The sequence below is a fragment of the Globicephala melas genome, chromosome 17 (assembly GCF_963455315.2).
Source record: "Globicephala melas chromosome 17, mGloMel1.2, whole genome shotgun sequence".
NCBI classification, from domain to species: domain Eukaryota; kingdom Metazoa; phylum Chordata; class Mammalia; order Artiodactyla; family Delphinidae; genus Globicephala; species Globicephala melas.
The window spans coordinates 58,488,970-58,515,541 of NC_083330.1; positions in this window are offsets into that span (position 1 = coordinate 58,488,970).

Sequence of the window (26,572 nt, forward strand, 5' to 3'; positions counted from 1 at the left end):
TATTTCCTTGTATCTTATTTATTTTATACCTAGTAGTTTGTACCTCTTAATCTCCTACCCCTATTTTACCCCTCCTCCCTTCCCTCTCCCCACCAGTAACCACTAGTTTGTTCTCTGTATCTGTGAATCTGTATGTTTTGTTATTGAATTCACTAGTTTGTCTGTACTTTTTAGATTCCACATATAAATGATAATATAGAGTACTTGTCTTTCTCTGTCTGACTTATTTCACTTAATAGCCATCCATGTTGTTGCAAATGGCAAAATTTCATCGTTTTTTATGGCTGAGTGCTGTATATATATGCACCACATCTTCTTTATGCATTCCTCTGTTGATGGACAGTTAGGTTTCTTCCATGTCTTAGCTGTTGTAAATAATGCTGTATGTATCTTTTTGGGGTGCATGTATCTTTTTGAATGAGTATTTTCATTTTCTTTGGCTATATATACCCAGGACTGGAATTACTGGATCATATGGTAGTTCTATGTTTAATTTTTTGAGCATATCCGTACTGTTTTCCTTAATGACTGCACCAGTTTACACTCTCGCCAACAGTGTACAAAGGTTCCCTTTTCTTCATATCCTCACCAAGGTTTTGTTATGTGTGGTCTTTTTGAGGATAGGCATTCTGACAGGTGTGAGGTGATAGCTCATTGTGGTTTCAATTTGCATTACCCTGATGATTAGCCATGTTGAGTATCTTTTCATGTGTCTGTTGGCCATCTGTATGTCTTCTTTGGAAAAAATGTCTGTTTGGGTCTTCTGCCCGTTTTAAAGTCAGGTTGTTTGGGTTTTTTTTTTTTTTTTGTATGCAAATGTTCATAGCAACTTTATTGAAAATAGCCCCAAACTGGAAAAACACCCAAATGTCCATCAACTGGTGAATAGATAAATAAACCGATGGGTTACCCATACCATGGAATGCTACTCAGCAGTAAAAAGGAATAACTAATGATACAGGCAGCAACATGGACTCATCTCAAAAGCATCTGCTAAGTGGAATAAGCCAGACACTAAAGGCTATATACTGCATGATTCTATTGGTGTGACAGTTTGGAAAAGGCAAAGGGTACAGAAATCGGATCAATGGTTACCGGGGGCTGAGGATAGGGAAAGGGAACTGATTCCAAAGAGGAGGAAAAATTGGGGGATTATGGAACTCTTCTATATCTTAATTGCAGTTGTAATAACACAGCTATATACATCTGTCAAAATACAGTAATCTGTATACTTTCAAGGAGTGAATTTTACTGTATCTAAACTGTACCTCAGTATGAAGATGCTGTGCTTTGCTTTCATTACCAGCCAGGCTTACTAAATATGAGAACCAAAGATTTTCCTGAGGGAGGGGCTGAGGACACTGTGGTGTGAAGAAATAGATCCACCTGAGTGGAGATACGAGGTGTTAAGGATGGGCTGAGGGGATGAAGGAGGTAAAGGAAGATAGTTCGTCTCAGGGAGGGGCATATCCTCAAAAGGCTGAGGTCTAACTAGAGAAAGACACACTGACAAATAAGGCAATAAAGTGTAACAAGTGAACAGTCATGTTTTTTTTATTATTATTTATTTTTGGCTGCGTTGGGTCTTTGTTGCTGTCTGTGGGCTTTCTCTAGTTGTGGCGAGCGGGGGCTAGTCTTTGTTGTGGTGCATGGGCTTCTTGTGGTGGCTTCTCTTGTGGAGCGTGGGCTCTAGGCACGTGGGCTTCAGTAGTTGCAGCATGCGGGCTCAGTAGTTGTGGCACATGGGCTTAGTTGCTCCACGGCATGTGGGATCTTCCTGGGCCAGGGCTCGAACCTGTGTCCCCTGCGTTGGCAAGCGGATTCTTAACCACTGCTTCACCAGGGAGGTCCCGGACAGACATCTCAAATTCCATGTCAGGGGGCCTTGGAGGTCACATGGCTTATGTGAAGAGGAAATTCTAAAACTGAGGCAAGAAATAAAGGAGTGAGTGTTCCATGTAGCTGAAGTAGTTGAGCAGGGTGGGGAAGCAGGGAAGGCTCCAGGGTAGACAGTTGTGTGGGGTTGAGGTTTGGAGAACAAATGGGGTGTGGCTATAGAAGGGGGTGGTGTCTTTGGGGAGATGGGCAGGAGGCAGCTCTGTGAGTCCCTGTAGATTTTCACCTCCACTTGCTCCTATAGGCAATGGAGAGCCAGTGTGGAAAGTGATATATACAGATGGCCCCCAACTTACGATGGCTCAGCCTAAGGATTTTTAGACTCTGTAACAGTGCAAAAGCGATACACATTCCATAGAAACCGTCCTTTGAATTTTGATCTTTTCCCAAGCAAGCAGTATGCATTCTGATAGTCTGCTGTGATGCTGGGCAGTGGCATTGAGCAGAGGCCCCCAGTCATCCATGTGATCACGGGTAAACAACCCATGCACTGCAACCATTCTGTTCGCAGATAGTCATTCTGGACCCGTACGACCATTCTGTTTTTCACTTTCAGTACGGTATTCAATAAATTACATGAGATATTCAACATTTTATTATAAAATAGGCTTTGTGTTAGATGATTTTATCCAACTGTTGGCTAATATAAGTATCCTGAGCATGTTAAGGTAGGCTGGGCTAAGCTATGATGTTTGGAAGGTTAGGTGTATTAAATGCATTTTTAATTAATTAATTTTTTTATTGAAATATAGTTGATTTACAATATTGTGTTTCAGGTGTACAGTACAGTGATTCAGTTATACACACATATATATATTTCTTGTCAGAATTCCTTTATAGGTTATTACAAAATATTGAGTCTAGTTTCCTATTAAATGCACTTTTTTAAACTTCAGTTTTTTAATTAATTTATTTATTTTTTAAATAAATTTATTTATTTTTGGCTGCATTGAGTCTTCGTTGCTGTATGCGGGCTTTCTCTAGTTGCAGTGCACCGGGTTCTCACGCGATGGCTTCTCTTGTTGCGGAGCACAGGCTCTAGACTCGTGGGCTTCAGTACTTGTGGCACATGGGCTCAGTAGTTGTGGCATCTTGGCCCTAGACTGCATGGCCTTCAGTAGTTGTGGCGCATGGGCTCAGTAGTTGTGGCACACGGGCTTAGTTGTTCCGCAGCATGTGGGATCTTCCTGGACCAGGGATAGAACGTGTGTCCCCTGCATTGGCAGGCAGATTCTTAACCACTGTGCCCCCAGGGAAGTCCCTAAATCCATTTTTGACTTAATGATATTTTCAATTTATGATGCATTTATTGGGACGTAACTCTATCATAAGTGAAGGAAGATCTGTATCTGGATTTTGAGTAAATCACTTTGGTTAATCTGAGGGGGGTTGGGTCACGTAGGGTAAGAGGTAGGGGGTGGACAGTGGGGATGGGTAGACCATTTAGGAAACTGTTGCAAAAGTCTGGTTGAGATATGATGGTGACCTGAAATGAGAGGCAGTAGCCATGGGGATGCGAGGGACAATTATGAGAGCTATGTAGTAATTCCTCAGGATAAAATTCTGAGGAGGATGTAGAACCTTGGATAAGGTTCTTTTTTTTTTTTTTTTTTTTTGCGGTGCGCGGGCCTCTCACTGTTGCAGCCTCTCCCGTTGCGGAGCACAGGCTCCGGACGCGCAGGCTCAGCGGCCATGGCTCACGGGCCCAGCTGCTCCGCGGCATGTGGGATCTTCCCGGACCAGAGCACGAACCCGTGTACCCTGCATTGGCAGGCGGACTCCCAACCACTGCGCCACCAGGGAAGCCCAAGGTTCATTTTTTTAAAAAAGACATGATTTAAAAGCTAAATTATCAGCTGGCTCCAGCTTACTTCTGTAGTTCATCCACCACCACTGTCTCTGTGTTTCATGCCCTTGCATCCTGCCTCATAGCTTTTTATTGGCCTCATTCTCAGGCAGGGTCTCCAGATAAGGCCAGAGAAATGGTCCAACATTTTCAGGCTTATGGAAAAAAGACCTGGAGTTGAGGATGCTGGCCAGTCCTTGGTCAGGTGCCACTTCCGGGGCCGGGTTCACAGTGGGTATGCGTGAATGTGTTTCTCACACAGAAAAGGGGTGTTATTATCAAGAGAAGAATGAAAGAGACTTGGCAAGGAAACACAAATTACCAAAAAAAGGACCTCTGTTATACGTCCCAAATTTCCACAATAGATGGGGGTTTGGATTGGGCAGAAAATGGTATAAAATACAGCATCATGTTGCTGCAGAGTTAAGGAAATGACTAGGCCAGCTGGCCTGGCATCTCAGGGTGCTATTTCATCGTGTGGTGCCGCGTGGTGGTTTATGTCTGCTCTGTCCTAACATCTCTCAGGACCGTTGTCATCTAAACGGACTGACTTTTATCTGGGACAGATGCTAAACTATACCAGTACTAGGGTGACGGGTAAACCAGGATGGTCCCAAGCAAACTGGAGCCTGTGGTCACTCTCGTTCTGTGTCCTGCATTTGGCTGAACTTCCAGGAATCTCCTGGTTGGTTGACGCCTGCTCCCTTTGGTCTAATTCTGAGACATGGAGCCAGAGCCATGAGGATCCATCTTCTGCCTCCTTGCCACCTGAGGTGGGACGGTTCTACTTCCTGGTCCTTCCCTACTTTTTCTTACCCTCCATTCCTCCATCACCACCAGAAGGTATGAATATTAGCCTGACCCCTTTCAGGGGATGGGCAAAAGGCAGTATCCCATGGCCATTTGCATTATATCCAAGTGGTCATCATCAGGCTTGTGTTTCACTATCTTATGTTGATTTTTGTTAAAAGCAAAAAAAATTGCAGATGGTGGCAAGAATAAATCATTTTGATAATTTGTGTGTCTCTGTATCGTGAAGTATCCTAGCGTTATCTGTGTCATTCTCTCCACTAGACTGTGGGCACCTTGAGGACAAAGGACAGGGCTTATTAACCTTAGTATCATCATTTCTTAGCACAGTGCCTGAGCCTTGTCAGGCATTTCTTCAATTACCCTGAAGCCTCATACCACGTTAATGATTATGCTACAAAAGTCAGCAATAGAGTTAAACTGAGGAATTATTTGAGTGGAGAACCTACCCATGTTTGTTTGTATCCTCAGTATAGATTCAGCAGTAGACCACATGCATTGTTAGATTGTGACCATGTTTTATCCACTGCTCTTCTTGGTAGTGATCATAATGGATAAACACTGTCACATCAACCCTGACCGGAGCACGGCATTTATGTTCAGTGGTATTTAGTTTCTGAGGAGCAAAGCAGGCCAGATGAGCTAGGTTCTGATTTATCCGTTGGTCTCACAGCTACAACTTAGCTCTTCTTGTGATGTCTTTCATAATGTTAGGCAGAGGGGGCATGCTGGTAAATGTTTACCATTCAGCTCTCCTGGAAAAAAAAAAAAGCCCTGATTTGTAGACCTTGCCAATTTCTGTGGTGTAAATACTCCCACCATGGCTGGTTCCAAACTACCAATGTGATGTCACCAAACAAGAAGCTGGGAAGAGATGCAAGCTGGTGTGAGCAGACTCCAGCATACCACTGGTGCAGAGCTGACCCAAGCCTGTAGCTGACAGGTCCTTTTGATATTAATTCATCCAACAGACAGGTGTTTATTAAGCACCTACTGTTTGGGTGCTTGGGATACATTAGAGGAAAAAAAAGATGAAGATTCCTATGCTTGTGGGACAAATTCTTTAGGGAGGGTGGAGATAGAAGATAAAAAATAAACATATAACACGTGAATTATATAATATACTAGAAGCTGATAAGTGCTACAAAAAATAGAAATATACAAGGATAAGGGCCGTTGAGAATGTAGGAGAGGTTGTAATTTTAAATGAGATGGTCAGAGTGGACCGCTCTGAGAAGATGACATTTGAGCAGAGATTTGAAGGAGGTGAAGGGAAGCAAGACTTTTGGATATCTAGGGCAGGAGTGTTCTAGACAGAGGGGGCAGCTGGTGCAAAGACTCTGAGGTATGAGGCCGCATGGCTAGTTCAAGGAACTGCAGGGAGGTCGGTGTGGCTAAATGGGAGAGGGAGAGGGTGGCAGAGCCGAGGAGAGGGAGGGAGGGGGAGGGTGGAGGAAGAAAGGGAGGTGGGGAAGATGGGGGAGCGGAGAGGGAGGAGAGAGACTGACTGACTCTAGGTAGCAGGAGAGGTCACAGGAGAGTGTTGGCAAAACAAGGGAAGACAGACCTCATAGAATATTGGGAGGGTTCTGGATTTTACTCAGAGGAACTGGAGAGCCCCTGCAGGCAGAGCAGAAAGTGACGTCATTTGATCTAGGTGTTAATATCACCCTGGCTTCCGTGTTGTGAATAGACTCCAGCTGGGAGACCAGTTTGGATGTGGTGAGAAGTGTCTCATTCTGGTTGGATGCTGAAGGTAGAGCCCAGAAGATTTGCTCACCAGTTGGATGTAGGGTTGCATCAGTCGCTAGAGTGGCCACAAAAGTGTACTACAAACTGGGTAGTTTAAAATAACAAATGTGTTATCTCAGAGTTCTGGAGGTTAGAAGTCTGAAATCAAGGTGTTGGCAGGGCCATGCTTCCTCTGAAACCTGTAGGGGTTAATTCTTCCTTGCCCACTCTTAGCTTCTGGTGGTTTGCCAGCCAGCAATCCTTGGTGACCCTTGGCTTGCGGCTGCAGCCCTCTATCGTCACACAGTGCTCTCCCCTCATGTGCCTGTGTCTCTTTTCCTCTTCTTATAAGGACATCAGTCATACTAGATTAAGGGCCCACACTACTGCAGTATGACCTCATCTCAGTTTAACTCACTACATCTGTTATGACCCTGTTTCCAAATAGTGTCACATTCTGAGGTACTGGGGGGTTAGGACTTCAGATCTTTTGGGGGAACATGATTCAACGCATAACAAAGTGGAAGAAAAAGAGTAGGGTTGAAAATAACTCTAAGGATTTTGACCTGAGTGACTAGAGGGGTACAGTTGCCATCAGGCTAAATGGGGAAGGTTGCAGATGGAGCAGGTTTTGGGGAGAAGATCAATATTTCCAAAGTATTCCAAGTCATACCCATATAGTCAGCCATCTTACTGTCCCACAACTGAAAAGAGAGGAAAACTGCATTCATGTAAAGGTATACAGATGACAGCAAAATAACCCTGACAGTAACTGGTCTCATAAGAAAATCACATTATGTATTCAGAAAATAGTTACTCAGCCCCCCGAATAAAAACTTTTAAATTACTTAAATTAATTGGGAATTCTAAATGTTGCATTTCACTTTTGTCAGAAACATTTTCTTTTTTGCAAATTCACCTTTAGTGCACAGGTAGTTTAGACACTGGGGAGAAAAAACTGAAAATCTATAAAAGGCTTCTGAAGTCTTCAGAAAGGCAGAGATGACTCTTAAGGGATGAGTCTATATAAACATTTACCTCATTGTGTAAATGAGGTGTAGAAACCCGAGCCATTATAATATTTCAGTTGAAAGTTACTGAATGTTCCTGGCTTTGAGACAGTGTCAAAACATTTTCATCTTTGCACACCTTGGTAAATTACTGTTGTTTTAGGGATTGATTGTACAAACTGAAACGAGTTCAAAATGATGAAAACAAGGGTGGATTCTATGGAAGGACACAGGAATATGTCCCCAAACCTAGAGAAGGGTGTGAAGCTGAGTTTCATGAAGACCAGAAATCAGGAATCAGCATCAGCAGTACAAATCCAAGGCAGCTACTCACTCCAGCTCCATCTCTTTCCTCTAGGGTTGTAAGGTCTCTTGTCTCTGGATCTTCTCTGTGCATTTGCTTTGCTTTCTTCCCTTCCAAGATGGCCAGTTGCCTCTTTCCTGCTTTGCCCACCTCCTCCTTCATTCAATGGTGCCCTTAGCCTCAAAGAATTTATATCACATCATAAAGCCAGAGCTGACTGCTCGTAAATCTATATTCTCCAGAACCTGAATGCAATTTTTGCAAGTGGGAATCTGATTGGCACCAGGGTCTGAAATAATTCACTCTTGGTCTAATCAGCTGTGTAGGAGGGAAAAGTTCATATTCACTCATTAAACAAATGCTGATTGAGAGCCTACCACATGCCACTTGCTCTTACAGGCTGTCTGGATACTGTAGGGACCAAACTCTCCAATCTCAATGGAGCTTGAAATCCAGTGGTCCTGTGAAAAAGTGCTTGCATTTCACCCTGTGTAGATCTGTATGGAATAGGTTGGTGTTAGAGAAAAGTGGACAGGCGTCCTAAAAGCAATATCCCACTTGGGGATCTGCCAAAGACAGATGTCACATCTTTCTGCACTAGGTCATTGATTCTTTTGATTGCAATTGCAAGTAAAGGGATTCACTTTCCCTTTACTCCCTATCAAAAGCCAAGCAATATACTGCTTTCAGCTCTTTTCCAGAAGGTGAGACTTTACAATCATTTGTCCCGTCCCGTCCCAGCTGATACAGAGTTCTTTGTGATGGGAGTGGGTACAGGGCAGGGTATGTTCCATTCTACAGTTAAACCTCTGTTTCGCCAACCTCGTGGTCGTTCCATCAGATAATCAACAATAAGAGCTACTATTCTGATAGTTTACAATGTTGCTTTGCAATGGCTTAAGCCCTTTATGTCTGTTATCTCATTTATTCCTTACAAGTTCGTGGAGAAGGTCCTCATTTTACAGATGAGAAAACTTAGCAGAGAGGTTGGGTGACTTGCTTAAGGTCTCTCAACTGCAAGGGGTGAGCCAGGATTTGTACCTAGAGTCTATGGAACAATCACTACATCATTACGTGTTCTCTAAGGCATTCCTGGTGATGATGATGGTTGGGGTTTTGAACTACTTTTAGTGCCTTTCCTGGTACATAAATGATAGGTCCATGGAGATTCCCAGTCTCAACTTTCATCAACCTATTTGGATGCAAGATGACAGGCACTCTGACTTAAGGAAATATATATTTCAAATGAATAAGCCAGCAAGATTTTTTAATCAAAGGGCTTCAAGCAGAGGATTGGTGGGAATTACAAATTCTTCTCTCCAGATACACATCTTATCCTTTTGAAAAGTGTGCATCAACCTTTAGAGTTAGACACTTTGCTTCCGTGTCTTCCCCAAGCTCTTTTAGCTAGCAGATGGTGAAACCAGGATCTGAAACTAGAGCCATGATCTTAACCACTAAATTACATTGTTTTGAAGGTACCTGAAGTGATGGTGATGGTAGGGAATTCCAAGAGACCACACAGTAGTTGTGGTCTGAAAATCACATCTACTTTCCAGTAGAAGGAAAAATTTTGATATTGTATTGAGGGGGTGGTAGTGGTGATAAAGGCGGAGTGGAGGAGGGTCCCAGGCCCATTACAGTGAATTTTCCTAAAGGTCTTTTCTAAAATCCTTCAAGGCCAACCCTTATAAAGACTTCTATGAGCATCCATCCCCTTAAGCAGAGTTGATCATTCCTTTCAATATCCCACAGCGTCCATTGGCTATATTTCCATTAAATTATGCAGTTATCTCACTATAATACTCTTATTTTTTTTTTGAATTTAGGATCTGTGAACTCTTTAAAGTCAAGAGATTTTCTCTGTTCACTGCCAAATCCCTACTGCCTAAGCACTTGTCCCTATTGTGTGTAGTAGACACACAATAAATGTTTGTCAAATAAGAAAGAAAGGCAGACATACCAGTGCTTTACTGATAATCATCTTCTGTGGCTATTTGGAAACTGTTTCAATTACTAGTTCCAGTATTTCCAGCACCAAAGCTTTCCAAAATGACCAGAGCTTTTTCATATCATCAAAGAAGAAATCTGATGTCTTTGTGGTATCATTTTATGACCCTGTGCTGCGTCCAAATCCAGTTATCATTGGGTATTCTTGTTCATATTGCAAAATTTCTCCTTTTTTAGCATGCGTAATAACCATCAGTTGCAAGTTTATGCATTTTTTTATGTTCTATCTACCATCTATTCAGAGGTCAAATTGAATTTCAGTTCAGGGTAGTCTGTCATTTGATTTGCCCATAAAACGTCTAGTTAGTGGAAGTGAAGTTTATTCAGCTAATCATGAATTTAGGACTTTAAAATGTACTAATCTTATTAAAAATGAAGCCATGTGGCTGAACTAAGGGGGATAGGAAACCCTTAGGAGTTTTAGGATAGAATAATAAAGTGATTTAACTGCACATTAGAAGGATCTCTCTGGAGACTTGTGTGGAAAACAACCCTAAGAATACAAAATGAAAGATGGGGGAGCGTTTGAGAAGATATTGGAACAATACAAGCAAGCGCCAGTCATAGGCTGCAGTAAGTTAGAGGTGGTGAGATTCTGAACATAGTTGGAAGAAGAGCTAATAATTTGCTGAAGCGCTTGATGGAAGGTGAGGGAAAGAGGGGAGGCAAGGACAACTTCAAGGTTTTTAAGCTGAACAATTAAAAGAATTATATTGTCAATTACTAAGTTGGGACAACCTGGGTGAACCTCAGCCTAATGAAATCCTGTAACTGTATAAATTCTATTCCCATGATGGTGGGGAATGAAGCCATGTGCTTTGGGAGCATACCATTATTTTAGTCATAGTTTGTGTTTAGGTTGAAAAAGAATAAACTAGGGTTAGGATGACTGGTCCTAGAAGAGGAGCAATCCACAGACTTAGAGCTGGTGAAAAATGTAAGTTACACTAGGCTGGATACTTATGGTTGCAAGTAACAGAAAACTGGCTTTTAAAAGGCAGAGTTTGGGAATTTCTTGACGGTCCAGTGGTTAGGACTCGGTGCTTTCACTGCCGAGGGCCCAGGTTCGATCCCTGGTTGGGTAACTAAGATCCCACAAGCCACGCGGCATGGCCGAAAAAAAAAAAAAAAGACACAGTTTATTGGGTCACACAGCTGCAAAGTCCAGGGGTACATTTAGCTTGTCGCAGCTGGATCCAGGTACTTGACTTCGTTCAGACCACTCTCCTACTCCATCTTCACTTCTTCTTTTCTTTGTTTTGGTTTTACTCTCAGGAAAGTGTTCTCTACCTGGTGGCTTCCAGAACCTGCAGCTGGAGCAGAAAAGAAATCACCCCTCTCTCACCTGCTCCGGCAAAAGATCCAAGAATGTGCACATCCCTGAACCAATAGTGGAGTCCAAGAGTACAAGTTGATGGCTACCTCTTGGTTACATGCCCAGCTCTGGCTCTGGGAGTGAACTCCATCTGAATCACATGGACAGAGAAGATCTAAGCGTCGTTTCCCCTATGAAAACTACAACACTGCTATCAGAAGAAGGGTGAGTGATGTTTTTATTTATTTATTTAAAAAAAATAAGGATGAGTGAATGCTGACACGTAAGGTACAAATGGCCACTACTGATATCTGCGCGTTAGCGTTTAATTGAATCTTTACTAGGATTAATTTTTTAATTCTCATCAGAGTTTGTATAAAAATATGGTATAACTTACTATCAATCCTCAGTATGATCAACTGGGTCTTGTATTATCATCATCACGTGAAGACCATACTCACCATCAAAATTAAAAACTTGGCAACTTCACTCACTGCTGCTCATCCTCGTTTCCTTCATCTGGCTTTGATCTCTCGGTAAAATTGTAGAACGTGTGTATAATTTGGGGGATTACAATGACATGCTTTTCTTTAGGATTACAGTCTAGAAAAAATTCTTGAAAATTCACTTTCTTTCCAGTCCTTTTAAGAAAGTCCATTGCAAAGAATTTTAAACATGTAGGTATTGATTATTTTTTATAAAAAACCCCAAACAAGGAACTCTGATGTGGTTTTATCATTAGATATGATTATATAATATGGGGAATTTTAGGTACATAATACATTATTGTTAACTATAATCACAGTGCTGTGCATTAGATCTCTGAGACTTATTCATCTTCTAACCGGAAGTTTGTACCCATTGACCAACATCTCCCCAGTTCCCATATCCCTAATCCCTGGTAACACCATTCTACTCTCTGCTTCTATGAGTTTGGCTTTTCTGGATTCCATAGATAAGTGATATCATATAGTATTTGTCTTTCTCTGTCTGACTTATCTCCCTTAGCATAATGCTTTCGGGTCCATCCACGTTGTCACAAATGGTAGGATTTCCTTCTTTCTCGTGGCTGAACAATATTCCACATATAGTTCACCCTTGAACAAGATGGATTTGAACTACATGGGTCCACTTATACAAGGTTTTTTTCCAATAAATATATACTACAGTTCTACACAGTTTGTAGTTGGTTGAATTTGTAGATGCAGAATTATGGCTGCGGAGAGATGACTGTAAAGTTATACATGGATTTTTGACCTGGGGGTGGTATGTTAGTGCCCCTAAACCCTTTCATTGTTCAAGGGTCAACTGTGTGTATGTGTGTGTATATGTAATATATGTTTCTCATCTCCCTTACCTATTCATCTGTCACCTGAGATTGACAGATGCTTAGGTTGTTTGCATATCTTGGCTATTGTGAGTAATGCTGCACTAAACCTGGGAGTGCAGATATCTCTTTTGATATCCTGTTCTCATTTTCTTTGAATACGTACCCATAAGTGGAATTGCTGGATCCTATGGTAGTTCTATATTTAATTTTGAGGAACATCCATAATGTGTTCCACTATGGCTGAACCAATTTGCATTTCCATCAACAGTACACAACGGTTCCCTTTTCTCTACACCCTTGCTCAACACTTGTTACCTTTTGTCTTCGTGATGATAGCCATTCTAACAGGTGTGAGGTGATATCTCATTGTGGTTTAGATTTGCATTTCTTTGATAGTGATGTTGACCACCTTTTTATTTACCTCATGGGCATTTGGATATTGTCTTTGGAAAAATGTCTATTTCCTTTGCCAATTTTTAAATCATATTATTTTTGCTAAGTGTGTGAATTCTTTATGTATTGTGGATATTAACACCTGCTCCAATATGGTTAGCAAATATTTTCTCTCATTTTGTACATTGCCTTTTCATTTTTTGGTTGTTTCTTTTACTGTGCAGAAGCTTTTTAGTTTGATATATACCACTTACTAATTTATGCTTTTGTTGCTTGTGCTTTCAGTGTTGTATCTAAAAAATCACTGCCAAGAGCAATGTCAAAGAACTTCTTTCCTATTGTAGGTATTTTACAGTATCAGGTCTTTGTTTGTGTCTTTAATCCATTTTGAGTTAATTTTGTGAGTGGTATAAGACAGGGGTTGGATTTCATTCTCCTGCGTGTGCTTATCCAGTTTTCCCAACACAGTTATTGAAGAGACTATCCTATCCCCATTCTTAGCTTCCTTGCCAAATTAGTTGACTGTAAATTCAAGGGTTTATTTCTGTGCTTTTGACTCTGTTACATTGGTCTATGTGTCTATTAGCCAATACCATACTATTTTGATACTTTTTTGTAATCTGGTTTGAAATAAGGAAGTGTGATACCTTTAGCTTTGTTATTCTTTTTCATGACTGAGTTGCCTATTTGGGGTCTTCTGTGTTTCCATACAAATTTTAGGATTGCTTTTTCTATTTCTGTGAAAAATGCTATGGGATTGCACTGAATCTGTAGATGGCTTTGGGTAGTATATACATTTGAACAGTATTCATTCCTCTGATTCATGAACACAATATTACACAATATTACTTCTTCCTTTCTGATTTGGTTGCCTTTTATTTCTTTATCTTGCTTAATTGCTCTAGCTATGACTTCAAGTACTGTGTTGAATAAGAGTGGTTAGAGTGGGCACTCTTGTTGTCTTCCTGATCTTGGAGGAAAGTTTTTCGACCTTTCACTGTTAAGTATGATGCTGGCTGTGAGCTTGTCATCTATGACCTTTATTATGTTGAGGTATGTGCCTTATATGCCCAATTTGTTGAGTGTTTTTATCATAAAAGGATATTGTATTTTGTCATGCTTTTTATGCATGTTGAGATGCTCATGTAATTTTCATCTTTCATTCTGTTAATGTGGTGCATCACATTTATTGATTTGTGTATATTGAATCATTTACATCCCATGGATAAATCTCACTTGGTCATGATGTATAATCTTTTCAATGTGTTGTTGAATTCAGTTTGCTAATATTTTGTTGAGAATTTTTGTACCTATTGTGAAATAAAACTTATATTTTATGGCAAGACAAGAAAAATTTAAACATAAAAAATTTTCTCTGCCCTTTGGCCTTCTCTTTCCCCCTGCTGTGCATTGTGTGTCTGCATCACGCATCAACCAAACCTCCCCGTTGGCAGAAATACCTTCTCAACCATAAAGGAGAACATTTTCCTAGCATCAACAAGACAACTCCTTAAAAGATAACATTCCTTTTTAATCTTGTAAGGGGTCACATGACCCACCACTTTGTACTTGTGTAAACTGTCAATAATACATTATGTACAGCCCTCTGTCTCAAAAAACTTATATAACTGTGCTTTGACTTCTAACGCACAGAAGAGTTCTCCGAGTTTTCTGAGAGGCTGTTCCCAGGTTATAATCCTCAATTTGGCTTGAATAACATTTTTTATTTCTTTCATCAGTTGGCTGATTAATTTTTCATTGACACTATATTCATCAGAGATTTTAGACTATAGTTTTCTTGTGCTGTCCTTATCTCAAGTGCTGGCCTCCTAAAATGAGTTTGCAATGTTCCCTTCTCTTCTGTTTTTTGAAAGAGTTTGTGAATGATTGCCATTAATTCTTCTTTAATAGAATTCACCAGTGAAACCATCTGGTCCTGGGGTTTTCTGTATTGGGAGGTTTTGATTACAGATTTAATCTCCTTACTGGTTATTGTCTCTTCAGATTTTCTATTTCTTCATGATTTAGGCTTCGTAAGTTGCATGTTTCTAGAAATTTATCCATTTCACTAGGTTATCTGATTTGTTGGCATTTAATTATTCACAGTAGTCTCTTATGATCCTTTGTATTTGTGTAGTATCAGTTGTAGTGTCTCCTCTTTCATTTCTGGTTTTATTTGAGTCTTTTCCTTAGGAAGAGTAGGTAAAGGTTTGCCTATTTTTCTTTTTTGAAAAAACAGCTCTTGGTGTTGTTGATTTTTTAAAATTGTCTTTCTGGTCTTTATTTCATTTATTTCTGCTCAGATATTAGTTATTTTCTTCCTTCTGCTTACTTTGGACTTAGTTTTTTTTTTTTTCTTTTTCTAGTTCCTTATGATATAAAGCTAGGTTGTTTGAGATTTCTATTTTCTTAATACCTGCATTTATTTCTATAAACTTTCAGAACTGCTTTTGCAGCATCCCATAGGTTTTGGTATATTGTGTTTCCATTTTCATTTGCTTTGAGGTAGTTTTTGATTTCCCTTTGATTTCTTTTTTGACCCATTGGTTGTTCAATAATGTGTTATTTAATTTCTACATTTTTGTAGATTTTTCAGATTTCCTCATGTTACTTATTTCTAGTTTTGTACTATTATGGTCAGAAAAGATACTTGGTATAATTTGTCGTCTTAAATTTGCTGAGACTTGTTTTGTGGTCTATTACATCATATCCTGGGGTTTGTTCCATGTGCACTAGAGAAAAATGTGTATTCTGCTTCTGTGGGATGGAATGTTCTATAAATGTCTCTTAGGTCCATTTGGTCTAATGTGTGGTTCAAATTCAACATTTCCTTGTTGATTTTCTGTCAGGATGATCTTGTCCATTGTTGAGGGTGGGGTATTGAAGTTCCCTGCTATTATTGTCTATGTTTTCCCTTCAGATCTCTTAGTATTTGCTTAATATATTTTGGTGCTCCAATGTTGGGTTTGCGTATGTTTGGAATTGTTATACCTTCTTGATGAATTGATCCCTTTATCATTATGTATTGACCTTCTGTCTCTTTTTACCATTTTTGGCTTATAGTCTATTTGGTCTGATATAATTATAGCTACCCCTGCTTTCTTTTGGTTTCCACTTGCATGGAATCTCTTTACCTGAGCTTTTGTGAGCTGAAGTGAGTCTCTTGTATGAAGCATATAGTTGAGTCTTTTTTTTCTTTAATCCATCCAGTCATTCTGTGCCTTTTGATTGGTAAATTCGACCTATTTATGTTTGGAGTTATTATTGACAGGTAAGGACGTGCTAATGCCTCTGGTTCATTGTTTTTTGGTTCTTTTGTATCTCCACCCCCTCCCCCTTCTGCGTATCTTTTTAAATTGGTGATTTTCCGTGGTGGTGTGTTCTGTTTCTTTATCTTTTGTGCATCTACTCTAGGACATCTCGTAGATAAAACAGTCTATTTTTAAGCTGATAGCAACTTAACTTGGCTTACAAAAGCTTCAGATTTTTACTCCCCCATTTTATTTTTTTGATGTCATTATTGGTGTTAGTTATAATTACACCTCTTTTAATATTGGTGTTCGTTGTAATTATACTAGCTATAATTATTTTTAGTATTCTTTTCCTTTGCCATTTATACTATAGTTAAGTGGTTAACACACCACGCAATTACAGAATTAGAGTTTTCTAAGTTTGACTTTATATTTACCTTTACCAGTGTATTGTATACTTTTGTATATTTTTATGTCATTTCATTTCAGCTTGAAGAGCGTCCTTCAGCATTTCTTATAGGTCTGGTGGTTATTAACTCCCTCAGCTTTTGTTTGTCTAGGAAAGTCTGTATTTCTCTTTCACATCTGAAGGATAACTTTGCCAAATAGAATATTCTTGGCCGGCAGTTTTTTTCTTGGAACACTAAGGGTGTATCATTCCACTCTCTCGGACGTCTAATTCTCTCCCCAGGTTTGGGACGTTCTTAGCTGCCATTTCTCTAAATCTGTCCCCTTTGTGCTCTCTTCTCCTTCTAGACCCTGGTTATTCTAATGTTTGTTCTTTAATGGTGTCCCATAGATCATGAATGCTTTCCACTCTTTTTCTTTGTTCCCTCTAACTGGGTTATTTCAAAATTCCTACCCTCTACCTCGCTTATTCTGTCTGCAGGTGCTCTGCTCTACTGCAGATGCTCTGTACTGCATTTTTCATTTCATTGACTGAATTCTTCAGCTCTAAAATTTCTGCTTGGCTCTTTTTGATGATTTCTATCTCTGGTAAACATCTCATTTTGAACCTGTGCTTTTGTGTGTGTGTGATTTCATTGATTTGTCTATCTGAGGGTTTTTTAATTTTTTTGGTAGCTCATTGAGTTTCTTCATAACAGTTATTTTGAATTCTTCATCAACCACATTGCAAATTTTGTGTTTTGAGCTCTGTTATTAGAGGATTATTAGTATCTGTTGGTGATAACCTGTTTCTTTGATCCTTTATGTTGCTTGTAGTTTTGCTTTGCTGCTTTTGCATTTGAAGAAGCAGACGCCTCTTTAAATCTTTGCTAGTTGCCTTCATATAGGTATTCAGTTCACTGGTGCTGATATTTTCTGGGGTTTTCTCTGCCTTTGTGTAGATACACCTGTTCCACTCATCTTGTTCCCTCTTGTGGCAGAATTCTTAAGCTTTTAAGTCTTCCCTGGTTCTTACAACTCACCAAGCTGGCTACTTGAAACCTCTCTTTTGTTTTCTAAAAGTAGTACTATAGCTCGAGCTTTAATTTCTTCCTTGCTCGCAAACCTTTGCCCGTTTTCTAAGCACATTCACCGTCTACGGAAGCTTTCTCTTGTCGCCACACTTGGGAGTGTACAAGGAGCCAGTTGCAGACTGGAGGGAGCTATGGGTTTAGCCCTCAAGGTATTGGGGGTGCCTGTGGACTTGGTAGGGAGATCCCTGGTTGTGGGACTCCCAGAGGCTTGTGGATGGACTTCCTGCTGACTATGTTTCTTTTAATGCCTTTTGACAGTCTTACCTGTCCGTTTCCTGATCTCCTCTCTCCTCCCGTTCATGGAGGTTCTACCTTGGTCCTCTTGATGCTGCTGGAGAGAAACAAGTTTCTTCAGCTGTGTCCTGCGTCCCTGGTAACTCACCACTCTCCTTTTTTCCTGCAGGAGAATTCACCGCCGCCTGATAGGTCAGCCCCGTGCAGTGTTGCCGTGGTGGGGGGAGACTGGTGTTGGTAAAGTTCTTATTGTCTTGGCTGCATTCAGACTCTCTTTCCTTTAATGAGGTACTTGAATCTTTTCTCAGGTAGGCTGGACTTCTAAAATTTCTCTCTTGACTATGGGTATCTGCCCAGTTTATTCTCCAGGCTTTTTCCTGACCACGTGACAGGGGTTGCGGCGTTTGCTGCTCTGCTTGTTCCATCCTGTACTGAGGTCTGTCTGCTTATTACTGGATACACAGGTGAGTGAGACTCCTCCTGTGTCCCTTGGCACGTGTTGCTGGATCCCACAGCTCCCACCAAGGTACTGTGGTTCATGGATGGACGTCTAATTCTTTGTTGAAAAAAGGGGGACAAAGAGAGGAGTGCCTTATGCTGCCATGATGCTGTCACCCTATCTACAATGTGATGTTTTTATGTCACGTGCACTTGAGATAATAACCACAATCAAGCTTATTAACATATCCATCACCTTGCATAGTTCATTGTTACACAAAAAAATTTAAGAGCTACTTTTTGCAAATTTCAAGTATACGATACAGTATTATTAACTATATCACCATGCTGTACATTAAATCTCCAGTACGTATTTAAACTTTGTACCTTTTGACTAATAGGTCCCCATTTTCCCCTCTGCCCCAGCCCCTGGCAACCACCATTCTACTCTCTGCTTCTATGACTTTGACTATTATAGATTCCACATATAAGTGGTACTATATAGTACTTGGCTTTAAGTGTGAGACTTGTCTTTAGGTGTGAGACTTATTTCACTTAGCATAATGTCCTCCAGGTTCATTTCTCTTCTCACAAATAACGGAATTTCCCTTTTTTTGGAGACTGAATGATAAAGGATATTTCTTTGTGTATGTACACCACCTTTTCCTTTTCCAGTCATCTGTCAGTGAACATATAGCTTGTTTCTGTGTCTTGGCTACTGTGAATAACGCTGCAATGAACATGGGAGTGCAGGTGTCTCTTTGAGGTACCGACTTCATTTCCTTTGGGTATATGCTCAGAAGGAGCATTGCCGTATTATAGGGTAATTCTATTTTTAATTTTTCATGGCCGCCCGTACTGGTTTCCATAACGCTTTACCTGTTTGCATCCCCACCAATCGTGCACAAAGGTTTTTTTTTGCTATACATTTCCTCATCCTCAACTTCATCCAAATATCCTATACTTTACACAGAACCTGGAATATAAAAGATACTGTATTTGCTAGGTGACTGTGTAGTCAAAGGAGAATTGTTAAAGCTGTCGTTGTGTTTGCTGTTCTGGTGATGTTGCTATATTTTAAAGCATTAACATTTTTTCTTAAAGAAATTTGCCTACAGTGTCCGTGCTGCATTTTGGAGGATATTTCCTTTGGCCCCTAGAGGGCGCTCCCGCCTCCTCTAGCGGTCCCCTCATCAGTACTTTCCTCCGGGATTTTGTTATTCCATGCCTAAAGAGAACTGAAAATCTCTTTTAACAGCAAAAGCATTTCCTGGACGTGTATTTAGGGGCATGGGTTTCTCTCTAGATCATACAGCCACAGAAAGACTAGTTCACGGCTATTGATCTTTGGAGCTGCCGCTCTCAGGAAGGCCTTGAATTGTTGGATTTAGTTATCTATTTAATATATATTATTTGAATGCTTGCCAGGTTCCAGGCACAGTTCTAAGGCTTGGAATTTGGCAATAAACAAGTGATAGGAGATCACTGTTAACTAAAGAGCGCACCCTGGGATATTGTACCCTTTCTGCCTCAGTCCTTAGAAAGAAGCTAAATACAGGTCCAACCTTAGCAAGCTTGCCAGGTCCAAGCCTCCTAGTGATCCCAGGGAGTCCTGGCCTCTACCACTCCAAAGGTGGTTCTTAAGTATAAATTGTCATTGTGTTAGCATAAGACCAACGGCTCCCCCCCACTAATTTCCCCTGAACAAAGCTGAATGGCCCAGGTGTGGGAATCTGATCAAACAAGCCCATCTGTAGGTCAGATGATAGAACAGGCTTTTCTGAGAATTTTGCCCAACAGGGACCAGTCATTAACTTGAACCCATCAGATTCTCTCCCCTTGGAATTTGACTGAGATGCAAAAAGAATTGGTTCCTTGGTGGTAGGGGGATATTACCCCAAGGAATGTCAGTGCCACAAGGGAGCAAGGACTTTGAGTATGCAGGGGATAATCCTATATCTTTTTTTTTTTTTTTTTTGCCGCATTGCATGGCATGTGGGATCTTAGTTCCCCAACCAGGGATCAAACCCACACCCCCTGCATTGGAAGCGTGGAGTCTTAACCACTGGACTGCCAGGGAAGTCCCAGTAGTACCTATCTTTTTTGAGGTTAAAGGATTAAGTGAGATATATATACAGTACTTAGCACCGTGCTAACATATATGGCTCTTATTTTCCCTGTTTCACATATAAGGAGAATGAGTGTATTAGAGTTCTCCAGAGAAACAGAACAAATAGGAGATTATGTATGTATATATAGAGAGAGAGAAAGAGAGAGAGAGAAAGAATTATTATAAGGGAATTGGTTCATACAATTATGGAGACTGAGAAGTCCCATGACCTGCCATCGGTAAGCTGGAGACCCAGTAAAGCCAGTGGTGTCATTTCAGTCCAAGTGCAGGAGGTGACCCATATTTCAGCTAGAAAACAGGCAGAGAGAGTGAATTCTCCCTTACTCCACATTAGGGAGGGCAATCTGCTTTACTTAGTCTCCCAATTCAAATGTAAATCTCACCAAGAAACACCCTCACAGACACACCCAGATACTTGGTTAAACATTATTCTAGGTATCACCTGGCTCCATCAAATTGATACAAAATTAACTACACATCCCACTGAAACTCAGAGAGCTCAATGTATGAACAGATAACAGGCAGCAGAGCTGGGATTTGAACCCAAGTCTCTAAGTCAAAGGAGCTCTGGGCACAGGTAGAGTGAGGCAGCGGTAGAGTCACTGAGGCAGGCCAGGATTAAAATGTTTAGAAGTCATCTACAACAAGATTTACACCCTCAACTGGGGAGATTCCTAATCCTTTAAGGAGGAATTTGGCTTCTGGAAAGGACCTAAAATAATTTCATAATAATCAATGGAAAAAAGATGTTTTGGGGAATAATCAAAGGGAAAATTAAAATATTTCTTGTTCTCTTATGTGCTTTTGACACTGGCTCTGAAGATCATTTCAAATTCTAGGGAGGGATTCTATGCAGTGTCATTACTATCGGAAAAATGTACTGTTTCCCAAGGTAGTACTTTGAAGGACAGCATTCATACAGAGGTGTTTGTATATGCGTACGTGTATTCGTTTGCTGAACACCTTGTTGGGATTCAGTGATGAGTGAGATACAGTCTCCTTTCCTGAAGTTTGTGATCTCCTTGGGGAACAGATACGTAAATAGTGAATTTCATTACATTGAGACTAGTGTTATAATAAAACTCCTTCCAGCCACAAAATTCTTTGATTGTATAACATGTAACATCAATCTGAATTTCCCTGGGGGGGGGGCACAAGTCAAGGTATAACTATAAATAAGTAAATAAATAAATGTATTTATAAATAATTTTTAAAGATTCATTCCACCTGAGAGCTTTCAGAAAGGCTTGACAGGGGAAGCGACATTTGAAGACTCAAAGTAGCCTAATAAAAATATATGCCAGAGACAAAGAGGTATTCAATAAATGTTTCTTAAATAAACCAGTGACATAAGGATGTACCAGTCTTTCTTGATGCCAGTATATATAGTGTTGAGCCTTTATAAAAGCTGACTATACTATTTCTTTCTTTCTTTTTTTTTATTGTAGCCAATATTTATTTTTTTTTATAGGAAAGAGGATTAATTGATTGAGTGCATGCGTGTGTGTGTGTTATGCATATTTTTTTGAATTTTATTTTTTTATACAGCAGGTTCTTATTAGTCATCCATTTTATACACATCAGTGTATACATGTCCCAGTCTCCCAATTCATCACACCACCACCCCCATATCCTATTTAAATTATGTCTACTCTGGTAGAAAAAGCCCTTTTGAAGCTTCAGTCTAAAGTAGACACAGTTAGCTAACTGAATGAATAAATGAATGTAGCATAAGCTACCAAATATAGGCCAAGTGGATTTATGCTGCTTGCCCTAGAGCCTCAACGGTTATGATCAGGGCCCAGCAGCCTTGGTTTCAGGCCCCCAGCCTTTCGGTAAATCACCTCTAAGGACTTTCTAGAATTAAGCCAAGATATAAAGGACTTCACACGTTCCTAGGTTACATTCTCAGTATTTGCTCAAGATTAACTGCCCTTTAGTGCTACTTTTCTGCGTATTTTCAGGCCCTTCCTGATGAAGTCACAGGATGGGACCAAAATAAGAGCTGGGCCACTCTTTTCTTCATTCTCACCTCATTAAGTTTGGGCGTCACCATAGCAGCAGAGTAGCTCCTGTTCTGACTTAGCTCCAGTGGGACCAAACTGTGTTTCTCCAGTGGGATGAAACAGCAGCATCAGTATCACCTGGAGCATTGCCTGCTTAACATGCAGATTCCTGGCCCCAGTCACATCAACTAAATAAAAACCATCGTAGGTGAGGCCTAGAATGTACAATTTTAACAAGCACCCTAGGTGACTCTGATTATGTACGTCAAATCTAAGATCCATTAAGAAGGACAAAAGAGTGGCTTCCCTGGTGGGGCAGTGGTTGAGAGTCCGCCTGCCAATGCAGGGGACACGGGTTCGTGCCCCGGTCCGGGAAGATCCCACATGCCGCGGAGCGGCTGGGCCTGTGAGCCATGGCTGCTGAGCCTGCGCTTCCGGAGCCTGTGCTCCGCAACGGGAGAGGCCGCAGCAGGGAGAGGCCCGCGTACCGCAAAAAAAAAAAAAAAAAAAAGGAGTAAAGAGCTTCTTACACTTTCCTTCTGTAGTTTCTGATTTTCTTGGGAAATGGCCAACTGTATGGCAGCCCCTATCCTAGAGGCCAACGTTCACCTCAGCCCTCTTTTCACATAATAACTCTGTGATGTGTTATTAAACTTGCTTTTTAAGTGACAAGATTGGTTACAACAGGTTGAGTGCTCTTAAAATTCACATGTAGCTCAAGGCTCTTAGAACTGGAGGGTCTGATTTGAGGGATGTTAAGTGATTGTTCAAAATGACTCGCTTGCAGAGGAAGGGCGTATGGGTGGGCATGACTAAAATCCCTGGGGTGCAGGGCAGTGACATCTCCAGTGCTTGAAGACCAGACTGCCAGCTCTTGAGAGAGGTTTTATTTTTTTTAACATTTTTTCCTTTTTTTTTAATTCGTAAAAAGTGTTATACATTTATAAGGAAAATTAAAACATTGTAGAAATAGGAGATGGAAAACGAAAGTCAACGATTAAATGTCCTCAGCAGGAGAGAGTTTAAATAAAATATAGCACATTTCTATTCTATAGAATTTTATGTAGCTATTAAGAAGATTGAGGTAAAGGTATATGTATTAATACAGGGAGAGCTTTAAGGCATGTAGGGTAAAAAGCAAGTATCAGGACATTACTATAGTGTGATTCTATATATGTTTAAAGAACAGATGCATGTGTATGTATGTACACATATAAAGTATATACACACATAGAAACAGGAAGGGAAATGTACTCAACTATTGACAATGGAATGGAAGTGAGATGAATAAAATGAGATTTTCTTTGTTTTGTTTGCTTTTCATTTTTTAGATAAACCATTTTTTTTCTGGCCACGCCATGCGGCTTGCAGGATCTTAGTTCCCTGACCAGGGATTGAACCCCGGGCCATGGCAGTTAAAGCACCAAGTCCTAACCACTGGACTGCCAGGGAATTTCCAATAAACTTTATTTATTTATTTAATTTTATTTATGTATTTATTTTTGGCTGCATTGGGTCTTCATTTCTGCGTGGGGGCTTTCTCTAGTTGTGGCGAGCAGGGGGGCTACTCTCTTCATTGTGGTGCACAGGCTTCTCATTGCAGTGGCTTCTCGTTGCAGAGCACAGGCTCCAGGTGCACGGGCTTCAGTAGTTGTGGCACTTGGGCTTCAGTAGTTGTGGCTCACAGGCTCTAGAGCACAGGCTCAGTAGTTGTGCTGCATGGGCTTAGTTGCTCCGCAGCATGTGGGATCTTCCCAGACCAGGGCTTGAACCCATGTCCCCTGCATTGGCATGCAGATTCTTAACCACTGCACCACCAGGGAAGTCCCTCCTATGTTTTCTTTTACAAGTTTTATGATTTCAGGTCTTAGAAAAAATGAACTTAAAATGGATTAAAGACTTAAGTGTAAGTGGTGTAAGATGTGTTGAATTTCATTTTTCTGCATGTGATTGTCCAGTTTTCGCAGCACCATTTATTGAGGAAAGTGTCCTTTCCCTGTTGAGTATTATTTGCTCCCTTGTCTAATAGTGTTAGATCATATATGCAGGGGTTTATTTCTAAGCTCTCAATTCTGTTCTATTGGTCTATATGTCTGTTTTTATGCTAGTACCATACTGTTTTGACTACTATAATTTTGTAGTATAGTTTGAATCAGGAAGTGTGATGCCTCCAGCTTTGTGGAATCTAAAAATTCTAATGCACAATTTCTCTGTAGCATGCAATGCTGTTTGATAGCATTTTATCCACAGTAGACCTTCTTTCAAAATTGAAATCAAACCCTACCACTACTTTATCAACTAAGCTTATGTAATATTCCAAATCCTTTGTTGTCATTTCAACAATCTTCACAGCATCTTCAACAGGAGTAGATTCTATCTCAAGAAACCACTTTATTGCTCACCCATAGGAAGCAACTCTTCATTTGTTAAAGTTTTATCATGAGATTGTAGCAATTCAGTCACATTGTCAGGCCCCACTTCCCTTCCTTCCTCCTTTCCTCCCTCCCTTCTTTCCTTCCTTCCTTCCTTCTCTCTCTCTTTCTTCACACATTGTGGGATCTTAGTTCCCTGACCAGGGATCAAACCTGGGCCCTCAGCAGTGAAAGCTCAGAGTCCTAACCACTGGAACGCAGGGAGATTCCCTCAGGCTCCACTTCTAATTCTAGTTGTCTTGCTATTTCTACTACATCTGCAGGTACTTCCTCCACTGAAGTCTTGAACCCCTCAAAGTCATACATGAAGGTTGGAACCAACTTCTTCCACATTCTTATTAATGTTGATGTTTTGACCTCTTCCCATGAATCACAAATGTTAACGGCATCTGGAGTGGTAAATCCTTTCCAGAGGGTTTCAGTTTACTTTTCCCAGATCCATCAGAGGAATCACTATCTACGGTAGCCATAGCTTTACAAACTTGGTCTCTTAAATAATAAGACTTGAAATTCTAAATTACTCTTAGATCTATGGGCTGCAGAATGGATATTGTATTAGCAGGCATGAAAACGACATTAATCTCGTTATTCATCTCCATCAGAGTTCTTGGGTGACCAGGTGCGTTATCCATGAGAAGTAATATTTTGAAAGAGATCTTTTTTACTGAGCAGTAGGTCTCAATAGTGGGCTTAAAATATTCAGTAGACCATGTTGTAAAGAGATGTGCTGTCATCCAGGCTTTGTTGTTCCATTTATAGAGCACAGGCAGAGTAGATTGAGCATAATTCGTAAGGGCCCTAGGATCTTTGGAAAGGTAAATGAGTGTTGGCTTCAACTTAAAGTCACCCGCTACAATAGCCCCTAACAAAAGAGTCAGATTGTCCTTTGAAGATTCGAAGCCAGGCCTTGACTTCTCTCTATGTATGAAAACCCAGGATGGCATCTTCTTCCAATAGAAGGCTGTTTCGTCTACACTGAAAACCTGTTGTCTAGTGCAGCCACCTTCATTAATAATCTTCACTGGATCTTCTGGATAACTTGCTGCAGCTTCTACATCAGCCCTTGCTTTCTCACCTTGCACTTTCCTCATGAACCTCTGCTACCTTCAAACTTTTCTTCTGAAGGTTACTCACCTCTCTGAGCCTTATAGAGTTGAAATGAGTTAGGGCCTCACTCTGGATTAGGCTTTGGCTTAAGGGAATGTTGTGGCTGGTTTTATCTTGTATCCAGAACACTAAAACTTTCTCCATATCAACAATAAGGCTGTTTCACTTTCTTATCATTTGTGTTCACTGGAGTAGAACTTTTCATTTACTTCAAGAACGTTTCCTTTGCATTCATAACTGGGCTCACTGTTTGGTACAAGAGGCCTAGCTTTTGGCCTGTCTCAACTTTTGACGTGCCTTCCTCACTAAGCCTAATCATTTCTAGTTGTTGATTTAAAGTAAGAGACATGTGACTCTTCCTTTCAGTGAACACTTAGAGAATATGTTGGGTAATTAATTGGCCTAATTTCAATATTGTTGTGTCTCAGGGAATAAGGAAGCCTGAGGAGAGGGAGAGAGACAGGATTGGCCAGTGGGTGGAGCAGTCAGAAAACACACATTTATCTATTAAGTTTGTGGTCTTATATGGGTGTGGTTTGTGGCACCCCAAAGCAATTACAGTACTAATATCAAAGGTCACTGATCACCATAACAAATATAATCATAATGAAAAAGCTTGAAATATTTCAAGAATTACCAAAATGTGACACAGAGACACAAAGTGAGTGAATGTTATTGGAAAAGTGGTGCCAATAGACTTCCTCAACACAATGTTGCCATAAATGTTCAGTTTGTTAAAAAACAAACAACTGTAAGGCACAATGAAACAAAACACAGTAAAACAAGGTATGCCTATATAGATATTTGATGCTGTACTTTTCCTTTTAAGTTCGGCTTTATTTGTATG